The following is a 27674-nucleotide window of genomic DNA, read 5'->3' as shown; positions in this document are numbered from 1 at the left end:
GCAGCGGTGCACGTTTGTCTGCGGGATGAGGCAGCTGGAAAGAAGGCAGAGGTGAAGTGAGCCGACTTTGTCCCCTCGCCCCAATGTGAGTCCTGCAGTCCCAGCAGCGCAGGGCTGTGGCATCACCCTGCAGAGCTCCTCTGGGCTGCACGTGCCCATGGGTGTGCTGGGACCCTCATGCCCACTGCTGCGGGTGCTGCCCGAGCACACGTGCACCCTCGGAGCTGTGGAGGATGCTGTGTGAAACTTCAGAAAGTCCCATTCCTATTCCAAGCTAAGACATTGTCTGCCTCAAAGCTTTTCTGCTTGAAAATCCTGCAAAGTGGGGGTGAAGTATGAAAATGTGGAAGTTCTCAGGCTGTACGGCATCCCAAGAGCTGGGTAAGGAGCTCTCATGGGCTCTGCTCTCCACGATGCTCCCGGCCCCAGAGCGCTCAGCAGCACCCCACAGAGCCCGGGTGATGCTGCAGGTGAGACAGCCCATGAAGGGGCTTTAACCCTCTGCCTGAAGTGCATCTCTTGTCCAGACTCAGCTCTGGCTCCCAGAGGCTTTGCTGTTTGTTTTCCTACTGGGGATGTGGGGCCGATGCATGCAGTGTCACCACCCATCAGCAGCTGCCCAGAGCCGCAGCTCTGAGCATCCTAAAGTGCTTTGTGCACCATCTGAATATGGTGTTGCTGTGAGGTTCCCAATCTGATCCATGCACTGCAGTGAGCCGTGGTCTCTCTTTACAGCCACGGAGGTACCTACAATGAGGCAGAATTTCCGTTTTTAAATGGATGAGGGATGTTTCAAGGGATGATGAAATGGAGACAGTGTGTTCAGCCCGGGCCTCCCCAGAGGCTTACATTTGCACCCTTTCTTTCTCCACCCGTATTTTTCTTTGGAGAGATGTTCATCTGTTGCATGTGCTGGGGTCTGTCCCCAGTGGAGACTTGTGGTGGGAGCTGAGGGTGAGCACCCAGATGTCAGCGGGTTGGGCTCTGTGCTGATTGTGTTTGGTGAGGAGTTGTGATGCTCTGGGCACACTGGTGGCACTGGGGCTGCCCAGATCTCCATCACAGGTGACCCACTTGGAGCATCCAGCCCTACTTGAGGTCGTGATGTGTGGGGAGAGGAGCAAAGCCCACACCTGCCAGGGCTGCTGCAGGCAGGACCAGTGGCATGGGCTTTAGGGTTGCATTCAGCGCTGGGTTTAGTCTGGGGTGCAGAAGCAAATAGGGGAGCATGCTGCAGCAAGCATTACCTGTGCCAGAATGCCAGCCCCATGGGCTGGATCCCAGCCACATTCTGTTGGTGCAACTCCATGGGAGAAACACCATTCTGGTGTCAGGCTGTGTCCGTGCAGTGGCTGCGAGGGCCTGGGGAGGTTCAGCTCATGCTGTGCCATCTCTGAAAGGAGAGCTGGAATTGTGTGTGGGCCCGCAAAGTGCCAGAAGTTGGGGTTTTGTTCTCATCCCAGATGGAGTCACTGCTGCGAGGTGTGCAGCAGATCCCTGCCTGAACACAGTGTGTGCAGCGCTGGGCTGGGACGGGCATGGGGAGAACCTCTGCAAATTCAGAGCAAATCTATGGGGAGAATTTGCTCCTCTCTTCTGAATTTCATTGTGCATCCTTAGGGGCTTCTGGTGCTTTTGTTGGCCAGGCTCGGTCAGCACAGTGACAAATTTCCACTGAGGGCAGTGATTGATGGGGAGGAGGAGGGGGGCCAGCCTGGGGACACTTGTGGGGAGCACTGCTGTGGCACTGGGGATGCCCGGGTCCTTGGGGGGCTCCACAGCAGCACACAGGGATGCTAACAGGGATGCGAATGGGACGAGCCCTTAACCCTGCAGCATTCCTGCAGGACAGCACAGCCATGCCCCTTCCCATGTCCTTCCAACAGCACCCTGGTGCTTTGCACCTCCACACACATCCTGGGCCTTTTTGGCTGAATAATGGACAAAAACTGCTTAGCCGATGCACCATCATCAATTATGGGTAATTAAAGTCCAGTGGTCACGAGATGGATATCAATCTTGCACTCTGCTGTCTTCCTCTTTGAAGAGCCCTCCAGCAATGGGATCCAAGCTGTTGGTAGGAGCCCGGCTTGATGGATTGAGTACATTGCTGCAGAACATTCTGTTTTGTTTTGATTTTTACTGTAAATTGCAAATTACAGCGATGAACACAGCCCCTTTCTCACTGTTCCGGAACCACTTTGCCATTCTGGAAGATAAAATATCTTTTTTTTTTTCTTTTTTTTTTTTAATTTTCTAAGCCATCTCTGCTGTGATGTCACATAAATCTTTCTTTGGGGATGAAGGCTGACTTTTAATGTGAGGCCCATTTGGTTCTCATTGGCAAGCAGCTCCCTCTGGGTTGGAAATGCGGGCACTGGGACCCCAATAAGGGCCGTTACCTTTACCTTTGTGCTCATCCTGCTCGTTCATCTTTTATTTCTTGACGAAATGAGCTCAAAATGCTTTTACCAGAAGTTGGCTTATATCTCTCAGTGTAAATGAAGCACATAATTGTGTTTTCTTAACAGCTCCACATTAAAAAGAAGTTATTGTGCTGCTAATGTGTTTTCCTTGATGATTTCACACCCAGAGAAGCTGTGGTGTGCCACGTTCCCAATCTCTTCTTTGTTTAATTCTTCATTCCTAAACTCAGGGTAGAGCATTGGTGCGGTCCCAGCTGTGCTACCATTGACTCCTACATGGACAGCTGAGCTCTGATGTTCCACCTTTGTGATTTTCCATACGTTTTCCTGTAATTAAATCTCATTCTGGGGCTGAGCTGCAACGGAGAGGGGGAATCTCACAACAAAACTTAATGAAACAAGTGCTGATAAACCAAAAGAAGGGATGGGAAGCTGTGCAGAATCGCTTGGTTTGCACTTAGAAGGCCGGCTTTAAATATTTTAATCCCACAAATATTCCCCCCCCCCCTCCCCACCCCTTCTTCCTATTGTTTCCTATGGTGGTTTGTTCTGATGGATCCCATTTCTTCCTTGAAAAATGGCATTGGCTCCACGTTGCCTGCGGGCAGAACCTTTGCATTATGCGGTGGAATCCCCCTCCTCTGCCATAATCTCATGCACAGATTGTGTGAGCTCCTCAGATACATTAAATCCCTTCCTGACACGGCGTGCAGCTCTGTGGCTGGGCAGCCGTGAGCAAAGTGTTGAAGCAGGGCCCTCTGCCCACAGTTGGTGCTCTGGAAGGGTGCTGTGGGGCCCGGGTGTGCTGGGGCTGCACGTGGTGCTCAGGAACGTATTGGAGGAAGCTGGATGAGCCGGGGGCTGCACTGCCAGGCTGTGCAAAAGGGAGCTTTATCCATATGCACATACATATTTTCCTGTTGGTTTAGCACCCAGCCCCTTGCTCTCATGGTGGAATTTCTCCGCATTTCTGGGGCGGTGGGGTGGGACCCAGTTCCCAGCTGTGTATGGGACTGTGTGGATCCCAGCAGCAGCTCCTTCCCACCGCCCCGATGACTCAGAGTTTCCATTCCTATCTGGATTCACCCGCAGGCTCCATCCCCTCTCTGTCTGCATGCAGCTCTGCCCCTGCTCTCCCCTCCCCAGCACACCATCCTCTTCCTCTGCCTCTCCTTTTGTTTGCGTGGTGCAGCCTGTGCTGTGTGCCTGTGGCCAGAGCCTGAGATAAGGGCTGTGCTGTGGCTCTGCTGTTCATCCTCTGCAGGAATTGCCCTTGGCCTCCGTTTCCAGATGCAGCGGCTCATGTTGGAGTACCCCATGCTTTAGGGCTCAGCTCATCCTGAGCTCCGAGCATCCACTGCTGGAGACCTGGGTGCCTGGATCGGGGCACACAGAGCTCAAGGCTCCCCAGAGGCTCCTTTTCTCCCAAGCCGTGGGCTCTGAGGGGCATGATAGGTGGGCATGGTGGTGATGGGTTGAAGGTTGGGCTAGAAGACCTTAGTGGTCTTTTCCAACCTTAATGAATCTATGATTCTATAATTCTAGGGTTCTGCTTTCCTATCCCCAAAGGGTTTCACTGATGGATGTTCCCAACAGTTCATTCCGCAGTCTTCCCTTGGGAAGGTGCTGGGCTGTGGGGAGCTGCTGAGCTGCTGTAACAGGAGGGTGCTGCTGGGGAGATGGGGTGGGTGATGGCAATGGGGAGCTTGGCTCCAGGGCACTGAGAGGGGGCAATGCCGGCTCATCCCAGCTGAATTCAAAGACCTTTTGTGCCATCGTTGACCTAAAGCAAAGGTAGACCTTATGAAAAAATAAGTTAAGATGCATTCTGTGTTTCTCATCTTTCACTGGTGCTTGGAGCAGTGTGTTTTTATAGGGCAAGCACCCTGCCTGCCATGGGACGTGTCCCACTGGAGATGACTTTAGGGGCTCTCAGGAACTGAGGCACTCATCCGTGGGGTCAGAAATGAGGCAGAGTGCACCCAGAGCCCTCGGTGACACAGAGCAAAACTTGGGCAGTGTAGAAATGGCATTAACTTCAGGAAAACTTCAGAAGAAATTCTGTATGGAAACAAGCTGGGGCAGACAAAACAAACCAACCTGTGTCGAGACCAAAAGAACTGAACTGAATGGTGGATGCAGAAAGAGCGTGGATGTCATCCGAAGAAAGAAAAGCAGAAATGCTGCTGGGAGGAATCTGGGCTCTGCTGCTCCTGGTGGGATCCTGCTCTGTTTGCCAGCATTCAGCCCAGGCAGACAGTTTCTCCCCAGTGCGTTATCTTGTCTCTAAATAGCATTCAAAGGAGAAGAAGAATGTGCTGTTAAAAATACTGAACTTAGGGGAAGGCTGGCAGCCTGCGCCGCTGATAAGCGTTGGTGATTGAAGATCAAACGGCCCTTGGAAGCAGGAGGAAACCTTCCAGCAGGGCGAGCCTGCAGCCAGACAGTGAGGTCACTGCCTTCAGCCTGTGGGTATGGAAGGACCTGTGCTGGAGTTGGGCTCTGCGCTCTTCCAGCCCAGACGGATGTTGGCGACGCGGTGCTTTTAAACCTGATAAATCTGTTAAGGCTGAGAACAGCATTTATTAGACGCCAAGAAAGCCAGAGTCGTGTTTTCATTATGAAGTCGTAGGGCTTTTTTTTGTTTTGTTTTGTTTTGTTTTGTTTTGTTTTCCCTTGAGATAAAAAGTCTGCCCAGCAGGCTGCGGGTCACAGAGTGAACCAGAGACCGGGGGTGTGTGCTCTGTAATTAACTGACAAGCTGCATCAAGGTGGCAGGTGAACTGTGGGTGGCTGTCTGTTTGCTGTGGCCATGCCAAACGGCACATGAGGGAGATTGAACTGTTTCAGTTAAGTCAGATTGATGTGTGGGGCTTTCTGAGAGCAATTTTAAACAGCTTTTTCTACTGCTGGGCTTTGGAAAGCGGAAAACTATTATCTATCTATCTATCTATCTATCTATCTATCTATCTATCCTTCTACCTATCCATCTATCCATTAACCTATCTACCTACCTATCCGTCCGTCCGTCCATCCATCCATCCATCCATCCATCCATCCATCCATCCATCCATCCATCTATCTATCTATCTATCTATCTATCTATCTATCTACCTACCTACCTACCTACCTACCTACCTACCTACCTACCTATCCAACCATCTATCTAAATGTATCAACATTAGCTTCATGAACTTGCAGTCATTGCCATAATGTGTTCGGCACACAGTGACCTTCTGTTGGGAACAGAGAGCAAACCCTGATAGGAATAACCATTTGTAGTATGGAAGTGGGGTATCAAATTGATGTGAGAGCACGAATGAAACAGATACGTGTTTAGAATCATAAAGTGTAGGGTGGAAGCAGCTCTGGAAGTGTATTTAAGAAATTAGCAATGGCATGTGCAGCTGCTTGGAAAGCCCGTTGCTGTTTTGGGGTTGGTTGGATACAGGGGCTGCATTCCTGAACATGAGGTTCTGCACACTGTCAAAATGAGATCACTGCAGAACTGGCAAATCTGAGGTTATCACAGAAACATTTCTAGTTTGAGCTGTGGTTCATTTTAAGTCCTATGCAGAACTGTCCTCCAGTATGCATGTGAATCCATAGATCCAGTTCCTATTTGCTGAAGAGTGCCTCTCTGAGTGAATTGTCTGTGAAATGCAGATTTAACATGCTCTTGTCTTGTGGAGCTGTCTTACAATGTTGTGGAGCTCAGCTGGAGGTTCTCACTTGCTCCCAAAGCTGGAAATCATGGGCAGCATTTCGAAAATGCCAAAATCTTACTTGGATTGGCAAAATCTTACTTGGAGACAAGGAAGAACAAACTCTCGGATCTGGATCTTGTGTCATCGTCATCGTGTCACAAGAGTGGAGATGGTGCCAGCTGGGAAGGGATCCCCTGCTTGGCAATGAAGGTCTCAAGAGCCTGTGGCAGTGTGGCATGGACAGGGACAGCTGAAACCAGTGGCCATTGCGTTGGAGTTGGAGGAGCCACCAGGGACACACGGCTTCCCTTGGGCTTTGTGCTTGTTTGCAGACAAACTCAAGGCCTGAAGGCAACCATATCCTGGGCTGCATCCAAAGAAACATGGCCAGCAGGGTGAGGGAGGGGATCTGCCCCTCTGCTCTGTGCTGTGAGACCTCACCTGGAGCACTGTGTCCAGATGTGGGGTCTTTAGTGCAGGAGAGACATAGACTGGAGCACGTCCAGAGGAGGGCCACAGAAATGATCCAAGGGATGGAACAGCCCTCCTGTGAGGACAGGCTGAGAGAGCTGGGGCTGTGCAGCGTGGAGAGAAGGCTGTGAGCTGACCTGAGAGCAGCCTGTCAGTATCTAAAGTGGGACTTAAAGGTGCCTTCCAACCCTAAGGATTCTATAATTCTATGACTCTATAATTCAGCACTATCCAGGCTGAACGAGCTTAAAAACCCCGACGTGATGCTTGTGTGGCTGCTCGGGGCTGCTCGGACACTGTGATGAGCACATTGGATCCCTGCACGAGCACTGCTGAGCTCTGCAATTAGCAGCCCCGGGGCCGAGGCAGCTCAGCAGGAGCTGCTCAGACCTCACAGCCTGGGGCCCTGCGGGAGCGCATTTTCCCTTTGCTGTGGTTAAGTGGTGCAGAGTTGACCGGTGTGCCGTAACGAAGCAGAGCTCGGTCCAAGGGGGTGGAGGGAGGTGAGAAAGGGAAAGCTGAATTCCCTGCTCATCTCCTCCACAGATTCCCTCTATGGAGGATTCCCCTCTTCCTCCCCGTTGCCCAAGTGATGCTTCTGTTGCGTTGTTATGTTTTCCCTTAGCCTGGGGGCTGCTGTGAGAGGTGTCTCAGTGCTCCGCCGGCTGTTCCTGATGCTTCCTTTCCCTTGCTCGTACCGATTGTTTCTGCCAGAAGTCGTTTGGCGGTGTTATGTAAACCTAGAATCGCACGCTAACGCCCCAAGCTGGGGCTCCTGCATGTGCTGATGGGACTGGCGCCCGCGCTGCCATCGGGCACAGCGTGCCACGGGTCGCTTGGCACAGCACCCAGAGCCAGCAGCCCCCGGCCTCGTTATCCACGGCAATCAGAGCCAACATCACCCTCACAGCTGATAGTTTTAGTGGGAGGCATGAAAGCACGCTGTTAGTCGCTCGGGGCTGGGATGTAAGCTTGTTGCTGAGTGTGGTACCTGCATATCAAAGCTCATTCTTGGCACTGGGGTCTGTTGATGCTGTTGGGTTGGCAGCAGTGTTGGTGTGCACTGTATGTGAGTGGTTTCTCGAGGACGTTTGCATCTCCACCTCTCTTCTACCCACGGCTGCAAGGTCCCTGCACTCACTGCAATTGGGGCTGGAGCTCCTGAGCACCTTCACAGGGGTGGTGTCCCTGCAGGGACGGATGGGACCTCTCCTCCTGTCCCAAATGCTGTGGGACCTCCATTGGAGCATGCACACTCCCTTGGTTGTTTGCCTGGAAAACGATGCTAGCAGAAACCTTAATGAATTTCTAAGTGCTTCTTAATGTGATTTGGCAGCCAGATTGGAGGGAGGGAGGGGGAGAGAGATGGAACTACCATTGCTGCATGCCCAGTCTCCTCCCCACATACTCCACTGTTTGTGAGAGATTAGAGGGAGATTAAATCCCACGGAACTGGCAGGTGATGCTGATGGATGTTTGGAGGGGATTAGGCTAAATCCATTCCTCCTCTTGATTTAGCTCAAGATTTGAATTCATTGATAAGATTTGCCCAGGTTACATCTCTGAGACCTCCTCTGAGCTGATGACTCTGCGGAGGTGTAAGTGAAAGCAGAACCTGTCTTCAAAGCAGAAAGGCTAATGAATTAACCTTTATAAGGTTGATGAATGTTTAAGATAGCTGTACATCTATTCCTGTTGCAGCATCCAATTAGTCTGCAGTGCCATGGAATTGAAGGGCGCTGGGCTGGCTCCTGGCTGGGGGCTGATGCCCACATCCCACCATAGCATGACCAGAAGATGTACAGCAGCAATGGAGTTGTGTGTGCAGGGTGTTGTGCTCATGGGCCACTTGAGTTGAAGCCCAGAATGCCATCTCTCAAACTAGAGATGAAGTGAAATATGGCTGTAGCTGTGCACTGTGGTTGAACATCTAGATCCAGCCTGGGCTGTGTTGGTGTCCTGGCTGGTTGGCGGTTTTCTGGTTGAGTTTCCTGCTTGGAGCCCATCCCCTGGGGCTGCTTACACAGGAGAGTGGCTATGGCTTGGCCATCTAGGGGTGCCACCTGCAAGCCTGTACTTCGGGATGGTGGCTTTGGGATGCGTCGGAAGAGAAGGGCAGCTGGCAAACTGCAGGTCTCCTCATGCTACTCATCACATCTGGGTGTGTGTCAAGGGGCATACAAACCTTTATGACCACAGAGGGCAGATACATTCATACAAAGCCTGTCTTGGAAGCACGGGAAGACTCATAGTGTGGAAGACCCAGCATATGAATTCATGTCAACACAACGTGCTCCCTGTGCTCTGCAACACAGTGACTCGTGTTTGTCATCAGGGGATGGTAATGCCAGGTGGTTTATCCTGAATGTGAGTTCCAGGCTCTTTAAGACGGGGCTGGAGGTGGAGATGGTCTCAGCAAGTATTGTGGTGCAGAGGATGCAAGGAACATTCTTGCTCTATTCTCTTTGCTTCCTTGGAGTTGCTTTGGGTTCATAGGGCTGTAGGAGCAATTGCAGTTCTCTCCGGACTGTTATGGATGTTGGTGGGGATGGGAAGGAGAAATGAAGCCCAATGGTAAGTCACAGACAGCTGGGAATACTTTAAGAACATAGTGCTTGGGAATAATTTAGAAATAATGTCACTGAAATTATGCTTCTCTAGAAAGCAGGGAGAAAGAGAGCTTGAAATGAAATATACATTAAACAGAGCCTTCTTGACTTCATTAAGAAGAGGATCTTAAGGGCAGCGATCTGCAGTTTCCTCATCGTGCTGCTGCACAGCCCGGTGTTCGGCAGTGAGCGTGGCTCTGTGAGGAGCAGAAAGTGAATTCACCATCTGGTGGAGGAGAATATTCGGTATCTTTGTGCGTGTGTGTGTGGTGAAGGTAGTTCATTTCAAATAGGGTTACCTTTGCATTTGCTTCGTTTGAACAAGAAAAAAAAAAAAACAGATGCCATAACCTCTCCATTAGAGTTCTTCGCATTTTGGGGTCACGTTGCGCAGCCTCATTGGGGCTGATGCTGGAGCCAACAGCCACAGGGATATGTAGCACAGGTCTCTGGGTGGGAAATCCATGTTTTGGTGTAAAACTCAGTGAGGAAGAGCAGCATCTCACCCCAGCAAAGCGGTTGAAGCATTTCCATCCAGTGCTGTGGTTCTCTGGGCACTGGGACGAGGGAGCCTAGGGTTGGTCGGACCCCCTGGGAGGTGCAGTTCAACGAACACGAGGAGGAAAAGCACCAAGTTCTATTTGCACTTAGGGTTATTTTTTTCCCTCTTTATCAGAAACACGACTCATGGTGGGATGAGGGCAGGAAGCTCTTGCTGCTGAGGTCCCACTGTCCGCAATGGCCTCAATAGCTGTCGGCGGTGCAGGGCGGCTGCCAGACCAGCAGCATGCGTGTGTGCACAGCTCTGAGCTCAGGAGGTTCCTGTGCACCCGAGTCCAGGAGAGAGCTCAGCTCGCTGGAGCTGCAGATGCACGCACAGCAAGACGAGGCCTCGGCAAATTTGGCACAGGTTGGCTTTCCAGCAGTATCCAGTGATGTAATATAGCAAATATTAGGAGAACAACATCTGGTAGCACTGCTGCCTACATGCTCATTGCAAACAATTTGTCAGACCTGTGTAAACATTCACTTTAGTAACAATGCTGCGGTAAGAGGATCATGCAGCCAAGGCCACCTGCTTGCTTCTTTTCCTTTCCCATACACTAACAAGGACATTTTTAGTCTGGTTTTGTTTTCAGTGCAATGCGTAACACTTTGAAAGCAACTGCGAGCATTGAAAAGAGAAGTCAAGCTCTCCTTGTGCAAAGGTGTTGGCCATTTATTTTAAGCATCGCGTTGCAGTTAGCTCATTATCTCTGAACTGTAAACCAGATGGGGATGACCTGGATATCCTGGAGGAGGGATCAGTTCCTGGCTGGGGACAGGAGGGTCTCTGTGTGCTGCTGGGGAAGGGCTGAGGCGTGCAGGGCTGGGCTTCCCTTGCTGCATGAAGCAGTGCCCCTTTGCAGTCCCCTCTTGTTTGCTCCATCAGGTCTCTGGGATGGGGATGCTGTCAGCATCCCACAGCCACGTTACCCAGAGCCTGAGCAGCCCAGCTGCAGCTCCAGGCCTACAAGAGATCTTCTCTTCGGCACGTCACCTCAAGTCCTTTCCTTTCAGAAAACCAGGAGGAAAAGATGGTGGAAGAGAACTTCATTCACTTCCACACTCATCTCCTCGGGGCAACAACGGGTGGGTAAATGGGAAAGGCGGCTGCTGGAGTGGTCACTGCTGCCTGCATGGCCGAGTCGTGCACAAAGTGCAGAGCTGGGTCAAGAGCCATGTTTGCAGTGACCACTGGAACTGCACATCTGTCCATTTTTATTTGGGAGTAATAGGGCTGGTAGAAGCAATTTCTCTGCCCTGGCTGTTCCAGAGGGGAGTTTCACCCAGAGGTGGTGCCATACCCATCCCAGGGCAGTGCCTGGAGCGCCCTGCGTGGCACAGAGCCCTCTCTGAGAGCCGGGGGCTCCTGTTGTGAACCAGAAGAGAAGGCAGTTCCAGTGTTTGTGAGTCTGTTAGATTTGATATGAACAGGATACATTTAAAGAATTAAATCTGAAGTCTGAGAGATGAGTGATTTTAAGGGCTCTTAAGAGATGATTGCTCGTGCCTGCCTTTGCATGTTGAAGCTCCCTGCTCCTGGGCTAAAACACCTCCTGGCAGTGCTTATGGGGCTGTCAGGACCCCATTCCCACTCAGGAGGGGTGGGCACAGAGTCAGGCACACTGCCTGGCTTTGATGATCATAGAATCATATAATGGCCTGGGTTGAAAAGGACCACAATGCTCATCCAGTTCCAACCCCCTGCTATGTGCAGGGTCGCCAACCAGCAGACCAGGCTGCCCAGAGCCACATCCAGCCTGGCCTTGAATGCCTGCAGGGATGGGGCATCCACAGCCTCCTTGGGCAACCTGTTCAGTGTGTCACCACCCTCTGCATGAAAAACTTCCTCCTCATATCCAACCTAAACCTCCCCTGTCTCAGTTTAAGACCATTCCCCCTATTCCTAAAACTACCCACCCTCGTAAACAGCCGTTCTCCCTCCTGATGATGATGATGATGACAGATGCTGCTCTCCACCAAGTCACTTCTGGTGGTGAACTGAACCACAGCTTTTTTTTCTCCTTCATTTTTCCCCCAGTATTCAGTGCTCTGAGCTAAATTAGAATAGAAACCTTTTCAAACCATTCCTTTAATAAAGTATTTAGTTAATAGACACTGCACAGCTCGCAAAGCTTGCAGGAATCTGACACGGGGTATCATAATATTATGATATTTAACAGCAAATCCTACTGCATTATCAACTTACCTCTATAGCATGGAGGAGGCAACAGCTGAGGCATAAAAAACTAATGCTTCAGTATGACAGAGCTAAAATTGAACTTGGCAATTACCGCGTGCGTGATTCACAGCATTGTGAAGTGAAGCTACTATATAAATCAGCTCCAGTAATCATAGGGTTTAAAATTAGTCAGTCACTATTAGCTCTGCCGGCGTTAGCGTGTGCTGGAGGATGATGAAAGGGAAAGGTGTGGAATATCCAAAGTGTGGGCTTAAAGCAAAGGCACTCCGATGTGCTCCCAGCGGGAGGGTGTGAGGTTCGCACAGCAGTGAGGTTTGGGTCCTCTGACAAAGGGTTGTGGAACATTTAATTGCACGGCGCACTCTGATCTTTTTCAGTGCTTAACGTCCTTCAGAAAGCACCTTTTCAGGTTCCCAAGGCAATTCCCAGAAGGTAAAGCGATGGTTGGATTTAATTTCTGCTCCCTTACATATTATTATTATTATTATGTTTTTTTTTTCTATAGCAGCGATACTGAAATGCTTTGCAGAGCTCTTCCATGCCAGGTGTAGAGAAAAGGCATCAGCAGGGTCGTGTTTTATAGATGGTGCTGGGGAAGTGGAAGGCTGCTCCGAAATGAGCCGCTGCTCTGACTGCTGGGTTTTGGCTCTGTGCAAAATCCATGGGATGGGCTGGGAGGAAAAACAAGAGAGGGGTCGAGTTGTTCTGTAGGATCCTGACGGTGCCTGTGTGTTCTGGTGCTGCTGGTGTCCCTGGGTGTGAGCAGGGCCCGGGGGGCTCTGCTTTGTGCTGCAGTGCCATCCCCACTCCTGTAGTTCGCACGGAGCGGTTCAGCTTCATTTTTGAAGTAGAGCTGTTTTGGGCTTGGCGATGCACGGCTTGATGGACACACACTCCAGGAGCTTCCCAAGAAGGGTGGGGATGTGCTGCTGACCTGGTCTGGCTGCAGCCACGTTCTGTCCCAGCACAGGTAACTTGTGTCTCCTTGCCAGCTGCAGCCAAGTGCAGACATTGCAGCAAAGCTCCGTTCACCCTTTCTTCACTTTTACCCCTCTGTGTGCCCTGCTTGTGCAGTGCAATGGGTTCAGGCTTGCGTCTGGGAGAAGGATGGATGGGGCTGTCTTTACCCTCTTTCTCTTTCCCCTCTCTCTTTTTAATGGGGAACAGGAGGGGTGTCTGTCCCCGCCATGAGAACTGAAGGCTGTGAAGGTCACTGCGCGCACTGAGCCTATTTGCCATCCTGCCATCTCTTGGTGTTTTGGAAGCAGGCTCTGGTATTTGTCTCACCAGCAACGAGCCGTTCCATTACCAGCCAGAGATAACGCCTGCCACGTTCAGGTTAAGGATTTTGAAGTATATGATTTCCAATTGTTTGATACGGGGTAAACGGCCTCCATTCTTTCTGCCCATAGCTTTAGGATTCGGGAAGAATTTATCAGCACATTTAACACTTCCATTGAAACCCTGTTTCTGAGGTTATGGAAATGAGCTACAAATGAAAGTCACAGCTCAAGAAGCAGGAAACACGCCTGTGAGCGAGGAAAAAGCTGTCACTGGCATTGTGAAGAAAGAGAGGTATAAATAGGGCATTGGGTTAGAAAGCAGGAAATCTGCGTGCTGTGGGTTTTACTTGGAATGTCTTCTGGTGACCCCAGATAAGATTGTTAACCCTTGTCTCTGCAGACGGCTGTACGTGCTCACTTATGGGTGCTGCTCCTGGCTTTGGGGATTGTGTGACTGTTTGAAAACGCAGCCGCTCCATCAATCATGGGTCTGTGGTTTCTGTGCTCAGAGAGGATCTCTCCACCATAAAGGCTGGATTTCTCAATATTTCCTGCGGAGTACAGCTTGACCTCTCTCTCCATGGGAAGGGTCCGGTGTGACGAGCAGGGCAAGCATCATATACACGGCATCAATGGACCTCGTGTGATTGCTGACCACTTTCACGTTTGGTTGTGTTTTAGTGGAAATGTTAAAGTAAATGGCATTTGTGAAGGGCGACTTAGAATAATAGAATCACAGAATCATAGAATGGCTTGGGTTGGAAGGGACCTCAAGGATCATGGAGCTCCAGCCCCCCGGCCACATGCAGGGCCACCAACCTCCGCATTTAATGCTAGACTTCTTCACATCCCCACTGTGAACCTAAGAAGGGCCTTCCATGTGAGCCAGCACTGCAGGCACCCACGGTGTTGTTCCTGTCCCAGAGGAATGGCTCCAGATGGGACACGAGGTGGTGTCCTGGGAGATTTAAAAGTGCATTTTCCAGAGGAGGGCATGTCTCTTCCTAAAACACCGTGTGGTCTTTCAGCTTGCGATCAGCACTGCTGAGTCTGCTTCGTGGCAACAAAACAGGGTCTGGTATTTGTCATGCACTTCTGTAACTGTTTGGAATGGGTATTCTTTTTCACGGCGTGCACTGGGTATGGAGACAGGCAGGGGAAATGATCAGGGTGGTTATTGGAATGGGAAAACCAAACGTGGAGGGTGTAACCACCAGGCAGGGTGCTGTGCAGCCTTCCCCTTGGGGTGCAACCCATGAGATGTGAAGTCCTCCCTGGCCGGAGCTGTGGGCACAGCAGCATCCCCACCATCTGATGCTTTGCTTTGGGTGGTGATGCCCTGTGCCTGGGGGAGCCACAGGGTTCGTCCAGAGGGTGGTGACGCACTGAACAGGTTGCCCAAGGAGGCTGTGGATTGCCCCATCCCTGGAGGTATTCAAGGCCAGGCTGGATGTGGCTCTGGGCAGCCTGGTCTGCTGGTTGGCGACCCTGCACATAGCAGGGGGTTGGAACTGGATGAGCATTGTGGTCCTTTTCAACCCAGGCCATTCTATGATTCTATGAGCCCCACGAGCCAGTCAGGACGTGGCCATGGAGCACAGCCATCCCACTGCGGCGTATGATGGCTTAAAAAACACCACTGAGGCAAAAGCAATGCTGTGAGAAGCAGGTCTGGCCTCACTGATGCTTTTAGTTCCCAGGACTGTCAGCCTTGGTGTGTGTGTAAGTCATGGGGTGCTGTGGGTCTTTAATAAAACGACAAGTGAATCTGTTAGTTCAGTTACAAGTCAAAAATTTGGCCTACGGAGTTATTTCAGGCTTGCAGAGTCTAAAATTGTCCTCGCAGCCTGAAATCACATCTCAGATAGAAATAATAACCTCCAGTCTCTCTGATCCCAGCGTGCTCCATAACAAATAAATGGTGCCTTCCCCGAGGTGTCATCCCAGCAGCTTTCCAGGCGTGCAGGAGATGCCGGGATCAGACGCTTCCACACCTCTCAGCTCCATAAATATCGGTCTGAGTCGTTTTTTTGAGTACTGCCTACCTGGGCGGGGGGCATTGATGAGCTGCTGCTCTGAATCTTTCAGAGGAAAGCAGGAGTGATTGCCCACACTTCTTCCTCTTTGGTGCCTCGCATCTCATCTCGCTCTGAATCCCGGTGCTTTCAGCAGGAGGCTCCAAGTGCCAAAGCTGCGAGTTTGACAGCTCAGTGCAGGCACTGACTGCTGCCTTTGACTCGTGCTTCCACCGCCAGAGCTGAGCCTTGCCAAGGAAGGCTTGCACTGCTTGCAACCCCCTTTGAGGAACTCATAATTGAAATCGCCGGGCGCAGAGCAGTCGCGCCCCCTTCACCAGCAAAAATAAAGCAGAATTTGTCTCATATCCCTCCGAAGCATGCAAACATGTGCTCTGTGGGCTGTGCTGCAGCGTGGCTCTTCTGCTCGTGCAGGTTGTTTTGTTTCCTGTGGTGTCTGCGTTGCTGCCGAGGCAGTTCCACGAACCTCCTGTTTCTCCCAGGGCTGTTTGCATGGCAGGTGTTTGCTGTGATAAAATATTGACGGGGAGGAGGAAGGAAGGCTTCATTCTCTGGCTGTCTTGCTCTTTCTCTCTCATTATTTTTCAGACGAGAGGTATAAAAAAAAAAGGCCACGTTTTGATTGAAAATGAATGGAGGCTAAGATGTAAAACCCCGGGAACTTCTAGAATTTGAACATGGCTGCGGTTTGGTGCACGTTTGGGTGACTCTGCCTCTGCTGGGTGCTGCCAGGCCTGCGTGGGCATGGATGGAAGTGCAGGGCAGAAGATGAAGCGGGCTGCGTGATGCTCAGGACCCATGTTGGGCACGGGGCAGCACCTACGTAGGTAACAGCTGTGTGGTGGAGGCCTGGATGTCCCTGCAGCCAAGAGAGCACGGCAATGTCTGTCACTGTGCTGCCCCTCTGATGGTCTTCGAGATGCCCCAAAATGCAGCACTGTTCCTTGCAGGCATCATGAAATTGTAAGAAAGGTGGTGAAGAAATGATGAAGGGAGGTTTGAGGGGCTGGAGCAAGAAGCCACGCTTCATTTCAGACTTGTTCATTTCAGTCTTCATTTCAGACTCGTGTTTCTTGTTTTACAAGGTGATTCTGTATTCAGCAGAGACTATTTAGCACGAGGCCATAAGCTGCAAGTGAGAGCAATTGGTAGCCAGCTGGGAAGCCAGGGCCTCCCCTCCCCACGTTTCTCTCTTCCTTCTTGCAAAGGACGTTGGATGTTATTTCTCTGTTTTCCAAACAAGAATAAACCTTGGTGCTTCTGGTCCAGCTGCTGCGTGGGTATTGAGCAACATCAGTGCAACGCTGGGAGCAAAGGCAGCACAAGCAGATTTTCACATAGTGCTGCTGCTGATTGCCTGTGGTTGGGGATGGGCAGCGCAGAGCAGGCGTTGGCAGAGCCCATTCCCCACTGCTGTTTCAGCTGATGGCGATTGCAGGCAGTGTGTTTTTAATCTGTGCCCTTATCCAGACATTATGGCTTCTGCTGATTGGGCGGTTTGAGCTTCTTTGGAAGCTCCATGGCACAGTGATAATTGCCAAAAGAAGAGTGTTGGATTAACTGGTGAATCCTCCAGCACGGGATTACATTGAATGTGGATGGTGTGACTGCCTGGCTAAGTTGGTATGTGGGCTTTGAGAGTAAATCCTAGAGCAGAGGAGGAGGAAAATCAAAACCTACAATCGGAAAATGGGAGCTAAGTATTCTCTTCAGTACTGAATTATGGTAACAAGGTGATGCTCTTCACCTTTTGCCCCGCTACAAGCACAGATCTTGTTGAGAAATGGCTCAGCAGCTTTTGCTGATTCATGGCAGCAGCGTTCTGGCTGGGGCTGCCCTTACAAGAAGACTTGATTTTTCCACAGCCTTGCACAGTCCTTAAGTGTCAGCACCAAGCTGCCAGAGTCATGGGATGCAGATTAAAACCATGTGAGCCCTGTATAAGGCTTTAATTCCAGCATTGCCTACAACTGAAGGAGAAACGCCACTTGGTTTAATACTTCTGACACTTACTTGTGGTTTCTGCCTTGGCCTTCTGGCGAGGATGTGCTCGGTGTTACTCATGACTCATGGTTGGCACTGAACCATGCTTGGGCTGCTGGAAGTGGTGCTGGGCTGAAGCTTCCGCTCCATCTCTGCACCTCCCATTGTGTGTTGCTGGGGCAGCACGGAGCCCACCTCTGTGCTGTGAACGCAGCACGGTGTCTTCTCCATCCTGAGCTCCTGGTGGAGGCCAGGTGGACCCCTTCTGCTGACTCCGTTTTGCCCTCACCCTTAGGAGATTCTGGCCAGATTCTCATTGGCATCTCATTACAAAGAAACATATCAGCGTGTTATCAGATGAATAGGAGAATGCTTCTGATAAGAATACAAAGTCCTTAGATAAGATTCTCTTGAATTATGGGGCCCGTCTGCAAGTAGCTTATTCTTCAAGGCTTTCAACCACAGCTCTCACTCAGTACAAAACTGAAAGTCCTTGTGCATCAGAGCAGCAGCAGATGTCAGCTGAAGGACACGCTGCGTTGCAGGCAGTTGTGTGCCAGGAGCACGGGCCAAGTCTGTAATTGTGAATGAGGCTCCTGTGTGACTGATTCTTCTGTCTGCTCCCAAACTGCGCGCTCGTGCTGCTGTGTTTTGCTGAATGTGTTTGCCTGGAGGCATTGTTTAAGAAGTAGCTTTATGTGCCTGAATCCCAACCTGTTGGATGCTTGCAAGCAGTTTGATTTGGTTATTTCTTGCTTTTCTTGTGACTGCTGTGAGGCTGAATAAACGAATGCTCGCTCCTTTGAATGCTTGCAAGAAGCAGCTCGGAGCCAACACGCTGCTCTGCGTCCTGAGAGCGGTCCTGAACTACAGCAGGAGAGATGACAGCAAAGTCACTTCCCGGAAAGGAGGGAAGAAAAGAGTTGCTTTTAATAAAAGTCTTGTGGGGTGCCTTTTTTTTTTTTTTTTTTTCATATTTATTTGTTCAGGTTCCTGCTGCAGCTCACCACTTCTGCAGCCCTTGCTGGCTTCTGCTCAGAGGTGCGTGCTGCTGCACTGAGATCTGTCTCTGGTCAGCCCAGCTCCCATTGCTTTGCTTGCAGACTGCTCCTCCTCTGAGCCAGCAGCTGGCTCTGTTTCAGAGCTACCTGTGCCTTTCTCCTCTTCGTGGGGCAGCAGCACATGTGAATTCCTGGCAGCCCTCTGACATGTCCAGGTATTAGCCCTGCTATGTGCCCTGTGCTGTGCTCCGCTGCAGTTTCTGTCCTTGAGGCTGGAGAGGTGCTGCCTGCAGAGGGAAGGGAGGGCTGCTTTCTTTGCAGGGAGCATCCCTCCATCCTGCACACCCAAAGCACTGGAAGTTGTCTCATGCAGATTGCTCACCTGCAGGTCTGTCACGCTGTAACCACCTCCTTGCTCTGAAGAGCACAATGAGCAGAACTCCTGATCTGATTGGAAGGGGCAGTGAATTCCCAGTCAGAAGATCTGAAGGTTTAAAAGACAATTAATTAGTTTTTGTACCTCTCTGTATGGCATGTGGCTCAGGACCAGTGTTTGGGTGTTGGTTTAAGCCTTTCCATAAGGCACAAGGATTTTTTGCAGGGATGCTGTTAATTTAGCAAGCCACTCAAGGGACTGCAGCCCTGGGATCAGTATCAGAGTGGCTTCATCCCCCCAGGCTGGCAGATCAGCATCCACGCTGCGGAGTGTTAGCAGAGGTAGTGCATCCATTTCCAGGAAGCAATGAAGAAACTGACGAACGAACCTGGCAAGAGTGAGGGCTCTGTCACGCTGGGTTTTGTTTCAGGTGAGCTGGTGGCACGAGCCGGTCGGCTGGGTGACGTGAGCCGGGCTCTGTGTTGGTTAGCAAAGCCTACAAAGAGCAAACACATTGCTTATTTATGCAGCCCGGATCCTGGTGTGACGGGGTGCTGCACAGAAGCTAAGCTGACAGTAATTAGAACAGATCCCCGCTCAGTGACCCAGAGAAAAGTGAGCACTCGGGGAGATAATCATGGGTGAGAGAGGCAACACAAACCAGAAAATGGTGACTGTTACAATTTGAATGAGAAAATAAGCTCTTAAAGCAAGCTGGCTCCTGGAAATCCCATTAGCGCTGACAAATACCCAGCTCCTGGCTTCTGAAAACACTGTGGGGAACATCTGCTCAGGTAAATAAAGAATCCAGTTTCTGTTTGAAGGTGCTGCTGGCTCCCCCGCTGGAGGTGGGTCTGTAATATCAGCTGCCTGTTGGAACGGCTTGCTGTCATCTCGGTGTTCACATCATGATGCTCTGTGTGGTCGGGGATTAGCAGCACCTGCAGCCATGCTGAGGATAGCACAGCATTAAGGGTGGTGCATCGCCAAAGAGCAGGTTTGGGGCCCTCTAAAAAGAGCAAGGTTTGGTAAATTCAAGTCTGTGCTTGCTGCTGGATCCACTGATTTCTGACCAGGTTTGAAACCTGCATGAATTTTGGTCCTCTGATATTTCTTGGGATGGTTTTGAACTCGTTTGTTGGTTTTTAATGAGGATGCTCAGCTCATGAGATGAAGAGGATCTCAGAGACTCTGCTCTGGTTGTGGTTGGCTGAATGGAGGAGCTAACTCTGTTCAACGCTGTGTTGTAGGCACCCAGCACAAATAACTTATAGCTGTAAAAATAACTCTGAGAAGGAGCGTGGAGGGTCGGGCCGCCTTTGGGTCTGCCAGTCCTGGTCACTTTGAGGCATATGGTTTGCTCCAAGGATAACTGGAGATGTATGCTGGAGACCTGACTTCCCCAGGGGCAGATAGGTGCTGGTTTGTGTTTGAAGCCTTGCATCTTGCATCCGTGGTGTGGTACACCTTCGTGGGAGGTATAAAGGGTAAAGCTTGGCACTGCCATGGCTGAAAATGATGACAGTTTGGTCTCAGTGTCTTCCTGTCTGGAGAACAAAGCTGTGGAATGAGTCAAGGGGCATTGCCTGACTGCAGGAGAAGATGGCAGGTTGGTCCAAGAGAATGGGAACGACATCAGCTGGGGCTGAGTGGGATGCTCCTCCAGGGTCCAATTCATCTATGAGACCATCAATGGGTAAAGGAAAACAGCATCATGCTGGAAGCACGGCAGCTTTTGCCCCACAGTATTTATGATTCCTGTAGGAGAGGACGGTTCCACGCCATGGTTGGCACTTCTCTCAGCAGCTGGAGCAGGTTGGACTGGGGCAGGGAAATTAAGCCAGGCATCAAAAGCCATGTCATTACATTGAAAAGGACTGCGGTGGAAAGATGCAATTTGGGCTGCGTTCTTGGGACGTGATGCCATCCCTTTGCAGGCACCTGATATCCTCCAAGGGCAGTTTCTGCCTGCAACAAGACTCCAGGGCTTCTCCTTTGGCTCTAGCTGTTGCCCAAAGGCTGTGGGTGCAGGGGACAGCCCTGCAGGCTGGGAGAGCTGGAAGAGATCCTGCTGCTCTTCTCTGGTCTTATATTGGCCAACAGGATTTGTTGCTGGTTGTTTTCTTTTTAAACAACACACGTGGCAAGCAAAGCATGTTGGCGAGTCCCTCGTCCCCATGCTGGCTGTCTGACAGCCCTCTGTTCTGGCTTGGTTTTGGTGTCATCAATCACAAGCACCGCGACAACAGCCTGCTGGTGCCCTGCCTGCTCTGCGGGGCTCATTGAGCGACCTATTAGCGCTTCCAGTTAATTCTGGTGACATATTTATAGCATGGAGATCTACAGCGCCGATTTCCTACAGGACACATCACGGTTTGACATCAGATTAAGTTATAGAGTAGCCTTTCCCGGCTGGATCGATGAGTAGAGTCAAACGGAGCCCTGTCGACATGCAGATGAGGAGGATTAGATTTAAATTGGCAAATGTCACCGATGGCTGCTTTTCCCACCAAGGGAAGAATAGGCAGGGAAAAATTTCCATCATTAATAATTGAAGTTTATAGAGGGGAAAAAACGAGCGTATCATATATTGCTCCTGCAGATAGCAGGGCCCCCGTCCTGCTGATGGCTCTGTCTGGCAGATGAGTGCTAAGAAATTACCTTGATTGCAACCAGGTTTCTGAATCTGTTACGAATCTTCTGCCATCGGGGAACGTTTTAACAAATGCTCTTTTGTACCAGTGCTGAAAATGCTGTCAGCAGCCCGAAAACATCCTCAGGAAAAAATACGGGCAAATTAATTGGAAATGAGGGTGGGTACAATCTGTGGTAATGAGGAGTGATATAAATTGTGGTGTGGAGTTGGTAAAGCAGGGGGGTGGGGGTGGGGGCAGCCAGTCCCCACGTGGTGGGTGTGAGGGGCACAGGAGGGTGTTGAGCTTTGGTGCTCCAAGAGGCTGGCATGCCCCAGTCTTAGCAAAATACCCATGGAAGCACTTGGAAAGCAGCTTCATAAAGCTAGTTGCAGTGGAAAAAATGCTCGAGCAAGTTATCTGTACTTCTGTTCTGCAATTTTAGCAAAGGGCCCCAACGGCAACCATTCTCCCATCACATGTCCATGGAGCATTTTGGTCGCCTGTTGCTGCTGCTGCTCTTTGCACTGCTGGCTCCAGGCTGCAGAGCACCACGACCTCTAGTGCTCTGCACTTCTGTGCTCGCACCGTATCTCACACCCCAGAGACTCAATCCCAGCAAGTATTCAAATAAAGGCAGCACATGTAAATCAAGCAGGAAATAATACATGAGAAAAAAAAAACGCAAGCGTGCATTCCTAATTAACTACATTTGCAACACAAGTTAAAGGGCACGTGATTTATCACCTGCCAGTGAAACTATTGGTTATAGCTCTTGCTTTCAGTGCTGTGCAGCTGAAGGGCACCAAACTTATTGCCCAACACCATCCGTGCTGCTTAGAGCCTTCGCAGCCAGTGTGGCTCTCTGTGGTGCGGGGCTGTGTGGCTGAAGTTGGCCAAAATTGCCATGCATCTTCCTGTTGCAGATTTGTGGTTCACAGCCTTTGGCTGAGCAATTGGTTTGTAACGGTGTTTGGGTGCTGGCAGTGCTTGGTGGTAGCTGGTCAGATCTACAGATGATTGTGGGTGCACAGTTGACTTACATTTGCTTCTTTTGTGCCTGAAGCGTTAAGTGGGGAAGCTGTGATCAGGCTCTGGGATTTTTTTGTGGTCATCTTCTCCTGATTTTAGGTAATTTGGGTGTGTGTGTTGGCCTCAGTGGAGCTTACACTTTCATTGCTTATGGAATCTGGGTACAATTACTGCCAGCAGAAAGATGAGCAGCCTCACACGAGCCGTGTATTGCAGTGTAGGTCTAACCAGAGTGACATAGAAATGTCATTAGAACTGTGAAATCCATTGAGTTTTATGCAGAAATTTCAGTGCAGTTTTACCACGGTCAGTTCAACCCAGGTAGCTCTGTGGGCCAGGTGCTGGTTTCCAAAGGGCTCGTGTAGAAATCTGTGAGAGCAGAGTGATCATTGTACATGGGAGGGTTGGCCGGACTACCTATAGAACTGCGGCTGTCACCTCGTATGTTTGCATCTATGTTTTCCTCTTCTGTGATCAGGTGGATTGAAGGTGACCTTATATGCTTCCCTTGAGCAGTGGATGATTTCTGAGAAACCATTGAGTTTCTGCTTTCTGGTGAGCCCAGGCTGAAGCGGAGCTCGTCCTGCCCTGGGAGCTGCAAGAAGGTTGGGCCAAAATGGGTCCTTCTCAACCCTTGTCACCTCCAATGGCCACAGGGCCCTTGGGTGGCCCATGGCCCCGCTGGGCACAGTGGACGTGTACCAGTTGTGTTGGGGTCATCGTAACCCAACTGTACCATTGCTACTGCAGGTAGCGGGGGGTTATTGTGTGTGTATGGAGTGATATACTGAAAACTTCTCTAAAAAGATCTGTGTGTGCTGTCGTTGCTGTTGGCTGCATCAACTAGAGAGTCGGTAAGAAAGCTCTACGGACCACAAAAACCTCATTACATAACGTCTGGAAATGCAAGTCATACGTGAATTCAAGTGAGAGATGCAGTAAATCGTGAGACTCCTGAGGATGGAGGCAACTCTCTTTCAAGTGTGCGTTAATTACCCAGCTCAAAAAATCTCCAAACCCAATGCCGAGCAGCGATCGGTGCTGACTGGAAGGGCTGATTGCTGAAGATGGTGCTTTCAATGAATCAGTTCCAGGATGAGGCCTCCAAAAAACCCATTGGGGGTGTGCAGTGATCTGGGGTGGTGGGAAACCCTGAGCTGCTCCCCATCCTCAGGGTCCCATGAAGGGCCTCCCGCATGGCATGGCATCCCACTCTTCTCATGGGCTCTCTGCTGCAATCCCAGCCCATTCTTTCCACCTCTGACATCGGGTCGGTAGGTCTGGTTATCCCGGTCCCCCAGACCCCATGCATACGTCATGGTTTTGTTGCTCTGTTGTTTTCCTGAAGTTTCTCGTCTTCCTCCTCCCGTTTCCCTGTGTTCTCCTGAGTGCTGTGCAGATCTGGGCAGTTATCAGCACCCACATTTCCTTCTAGCAAGGAAAATACTTCATAAGCTTCCTGTCCTCTCTATACCTTTCATGTGGTCAGGGTCTCAGAGGGGATGCAAGAATGAAGCAGGGGCAAGGCAATAGCATTTTGTTTCTGCCTCCACTGAGGGGCTGAAGGAATGAAGGTAACACGTTTATCTGACAGTGAAGATTTTGTGTACCCGTGTAATCTGTTGATGGGGGAATTAAATCGCTTTCTTCTCCCCTGTCTGTGCCATTGATCTTGGAGTCATTAGTGAATGAACAAGTCATTGCTGTGACACGTCCCCTGCCATCACACAGCCATCACAGAGGGGAGCAGGCATCCACTGATGCTCTTCTTTGCACGGGTCTGGGGCTGGGCAGAGGGGTGGGAGTGGGGCTGCAGGGGGGTCAGTGTCTGTGTGCACACACGTGTGTGTATACACGTGCACATCAGTAGATGGGTGGGTACAAATTCTATGTCTGCATCTTTGTGTATGCATGTATAGCAACTTCTGCAGCATTTTAGCTTTGGTCAGCTTTACGTGCTGGGTTTTCTGTTGGTATGCATGCATTTACGCTCTGGGTGAAAATAAAAGTTTGAGAAAGTCCATTGAAAAGCTTAGGCAATGATTTATTTGAACATTTGCTCTATAGCCACGGTTTGAAACAACCTTGTATTTATAGGTAGAAGCAATATATTGTTTTCTCCATCAGCCATCTGTCTGTGCGTTTCCTGCTGCCCCATCTGAGCACACCTGTGCTGTAGGGTTGCTGCCCTGCTCCCCTCTGCACCGGTCCACCCATCCCCTCTCCGTGCAGGGGTTCCTGTTGGTTTTGCCTGCAGCCTGCCCCCAGCTGGGGGTGGGTGCAGGAAGGAGGTTTGCTTTCCCCCCTGCGCTTTGGGAATCGGCTCTGCTATGCAAACCTGAGCTAGATGTGGGGCAGGCACAAGCTGCCGGCTGAGAGGAGTGTGGGTTTGGGGGAAAAGGTCCTAGGGGCTTTGCCATGCATGGTGACAGGCAGCCAAGGCACCGCGGGCACTGTGTCACCATGGGCGCTGTGCCACTGTCCCCAGCTCAGGGCTGGCACCTGCCCCTGAGCTCTCAGCTTCCAGAGGAGCTTCTGTGCTGCTCCAGCTGTTATTTAAACCCTCTCCCGGTGCATCCTGGCTGGAAGCAGTCCCTGACAAGCTGTGCTCTGCTCTTTTGGGCTCATAGGGCGAGTCCTGGTAGGTGGGATTTTATGAGCCCAGCCCGCAGGGTGATGCCCCATAGAGGAGAATGGATAAAAGCAAGGGATATGCCTGGTCTAGAGTTAAATGTGGAGGTTGGTGGCCCTGCCTGTGGCGGGGGGGTTGGAGATTCGTGATCCTTGAGGTCCCTTCCAACCTGGGCCATTCTGTGAGTCTGTGATGAGGCAAAACAGCACAGCACGCAGAGAATCGTACACCTGTTTTTCTGTTCTTTTATTATTTTTAATTGCTATACCGCACGGGTGCTTCCCAAAAACCATGGGTTGCAAACTGCCCTGCTCGTAGGCTTCCTCGTGGGTCTTTCTCTGCGCTTACTGTAACTCGGGTTCGCTTTTCTATCTCATTAATTATTGTTTTGTCATGTTAGGAGCCTGGGGAGGAAAATATTAATCACAGGTTTAGCTGAGTGCTGTTTCAGTAAGTAAAATCATAAATTAATTGCAGACGGGAAGCTGAGCTGTGGGGAGGCTCGGCTCCGTCCCACACCCAGCTCCGGGGACACGGGAGGGGCTGGACAGCAGGTGCCTTCACAGCACCCCCCGCTTCTCTACGACCAAAGGCAACGTGCACTGGGAGGATCCCATTGCAAAGCTCCCCTGGCCCTGTGCCCAACCACAGGAGGACTGGGGCAGTGGGGAGGGAAGAGCAGGAGCCCACTGCTCCATCCCTGCTCCATCCCAGCTGCAGCTCCTTTTGTAAATCAAATCCAGATTTGCTTTGTCAAAGGGGAGGACGCGAGGTAGGTGGGTGGATGGCAGCAGCACGCTGTGCCCGGGCTTATTCCCTCTGTCCTAAAGCCGCTGAGGAGCAGCATAGCTGTGCATGGTGCGTGTGCATCCTGGCCACCAAAGGTGTTTATTTCGGGAGCTCACTTCTGGAGGCCCCGACCCCAGGCAAAAATAAACACCGCCTAACTGCTCCTGCCCGGGGTTATTTCTGGCAGCCCCGCCAAGTAACTGAATTTCAGAGGTCTGCGAGTGTGTGTGTGTGTGTGTGTGTGTGTGTGTGTACAAAACAGCAGATCTCAGCAAGATAATCGATTACATGCAAGAGGAAACCAGAACTTTTTCCATTGGTTTTATCAGATATTGTGGTCCGTCGAGGCAATTCAAAGCAGCTCAGAACCCTATTACGTTCATTCTTGCCATAATCACTCCATCTCTGTTTACCATATTCAGTTAAAGTGGCTTGTTTGCTACATCCGCTCTGCTGCCAAAATAACCTCATTTACTCCTGCAAACGGCTTCTGTTGCTGCTGCTGTAGCGCTCCTGCATCGCAAATACATTCTTGGCCGCAGTGCTGAGGTTTGGATATATTGTTCTTTGAATCCTGCCGTGGAGTTGATTGGTTGGCATTTTCATTCACTTTCAAGCAGCGTTTGAATGGCAAGGCCTTTTTGGAACACGGGCTTCGCTTTCACCTGCTGCAGAGCTGAGCAGTCCTTGGCTCGGGGCTGCTTTGGCTGTGTGCTGCTGCTGCTGCTTTTCATTCTTGTGGTTGCTGTTGTTGTTGTTGCAGGTTTCGTCTTCAAACAGAAGAGTCTGTTTAAGAAAAAAATGAGTAACTGCTTAATGGAGATTTGGTCCCAAAGTTGTGAGGAACCTGTGAAACTGTGGCACTGTGCATGCAGAGGTTTTGCCTGGATGCTGTGCAGGCGTCGGCAGGTGTGAGCAGCTGCCCTGAGCTTTGTGGTGCTGCTGCTCAGCTCGCTTTCTCCTGTTCCTTGGTTTTGCACGAAGCTCTGCTGCAAGTGATTGGGGTGAAGCTGGAGGTATCGCTGTGAGGAGGGGAAATCTGGAGAGTGAGAAGAAAACCTGGCCAAAAATGGTCACAACCTGTTTGTTTGGGTTTGTTTGCCTGCTTTTTCCTGGTATCCTATCTCTTTGCTGTAGCTTAGCTCCTCTTCCTCTGTGCAGGCAGTGTGAACCTGGCCAGGCACTGCCAGCGCTGGCTGTGCCCCCCCAGGAGATTGTGGCAGCCATGGAGCGTGGTGGGATGTGTGGGTCTGTCCCATCCCATGGCAGCAGTGCTGCAGGTGTTGGCTGGCACACAGCTTGTCCCTGTTACAGGACAGTGTTTCTGCTTTGAGTTACTCCATCGGTGATGGATGGATGGTGGTCCGAAACCAAAGAATCGTGCAGTGCACCTGGATCTTGAGTCCCGTGTTGTGCATTGTTGGTGCAACCACAGTCGCTGTGTGATGGCTACAAACCCCATAATAACCCACAGCAGGGTTGTGGTCCCATCAGCCACCTGGAGCTGGGCAGCAGCCAGGATGCTGGGGCTGGCAGTGGGGTTTTGTGTCTCCTTGCTGGGCAGCTGGATTTGCTGCTGCCTGTTCTTCTGCATCTCTCACCCTACCTCCCCTCCCACTGGTGGCTGTCTGTTGGGCAGCTGAATGTGAGCAGCTGAGAGAGCCTCTTGCAGCGAGCAGCCCTTGGCCATGAATGGTTGTGATGATGCTCAACAAACTGGGTGGGGAAGATGCTAAGCAGGTCTGGTCCGAGGGTTAGAGAAGCCTGGGGATGGGTTGTTGCTTGGTGACAACATCCCTTTGCTGGAGCCAGCTCCATGCACAGCCCTCCCCTGGGCTCCATGGGCTCCTGGGCATGGGGAGCTGCTGCCGTGGTGCATCACAGGGGACACAGGCACCAGTTTAATGCCCCGAGCATTAAACAGCTCTGCATTTTCCAGTTCTCCAATAG

At 51.0% G+C, this 27674-nt stretch overlaps 1 protein-coding gene across 4 annotated transcripts in view; it reads left to right on the top strand.

Moving 5' to 3' along the window:
• Positions 1-27674, top strand: part of TOX2 (TOX high mobility group box family member 2) — a 148290-nt gene that overhangs the window by 35927 nt on the left and 84689 nt on the right. The window lies entirely within an intron of this gene.

The sequence above is a fragment of the Gallus gallus genome, chromosome 20 (genome assembly GCF_016699485.2).
Source record: "Gallus gallus isolate bGalGal1 chromosome 20, bGalGal1.mat.broiler.GRCg7b, whole genome shotgun sequence".
Lineage (NCBI taxonomy): Eukaryota > Metazoa > Chordata > Aves > Galliformes > Phasianidae > Gallus > Gallus gallus.
The sequence above is the reverse complement of the archived record's forward strand: the minus strand, read 5'-3'. Positions and strand labels throughout refer to the sequence as shown.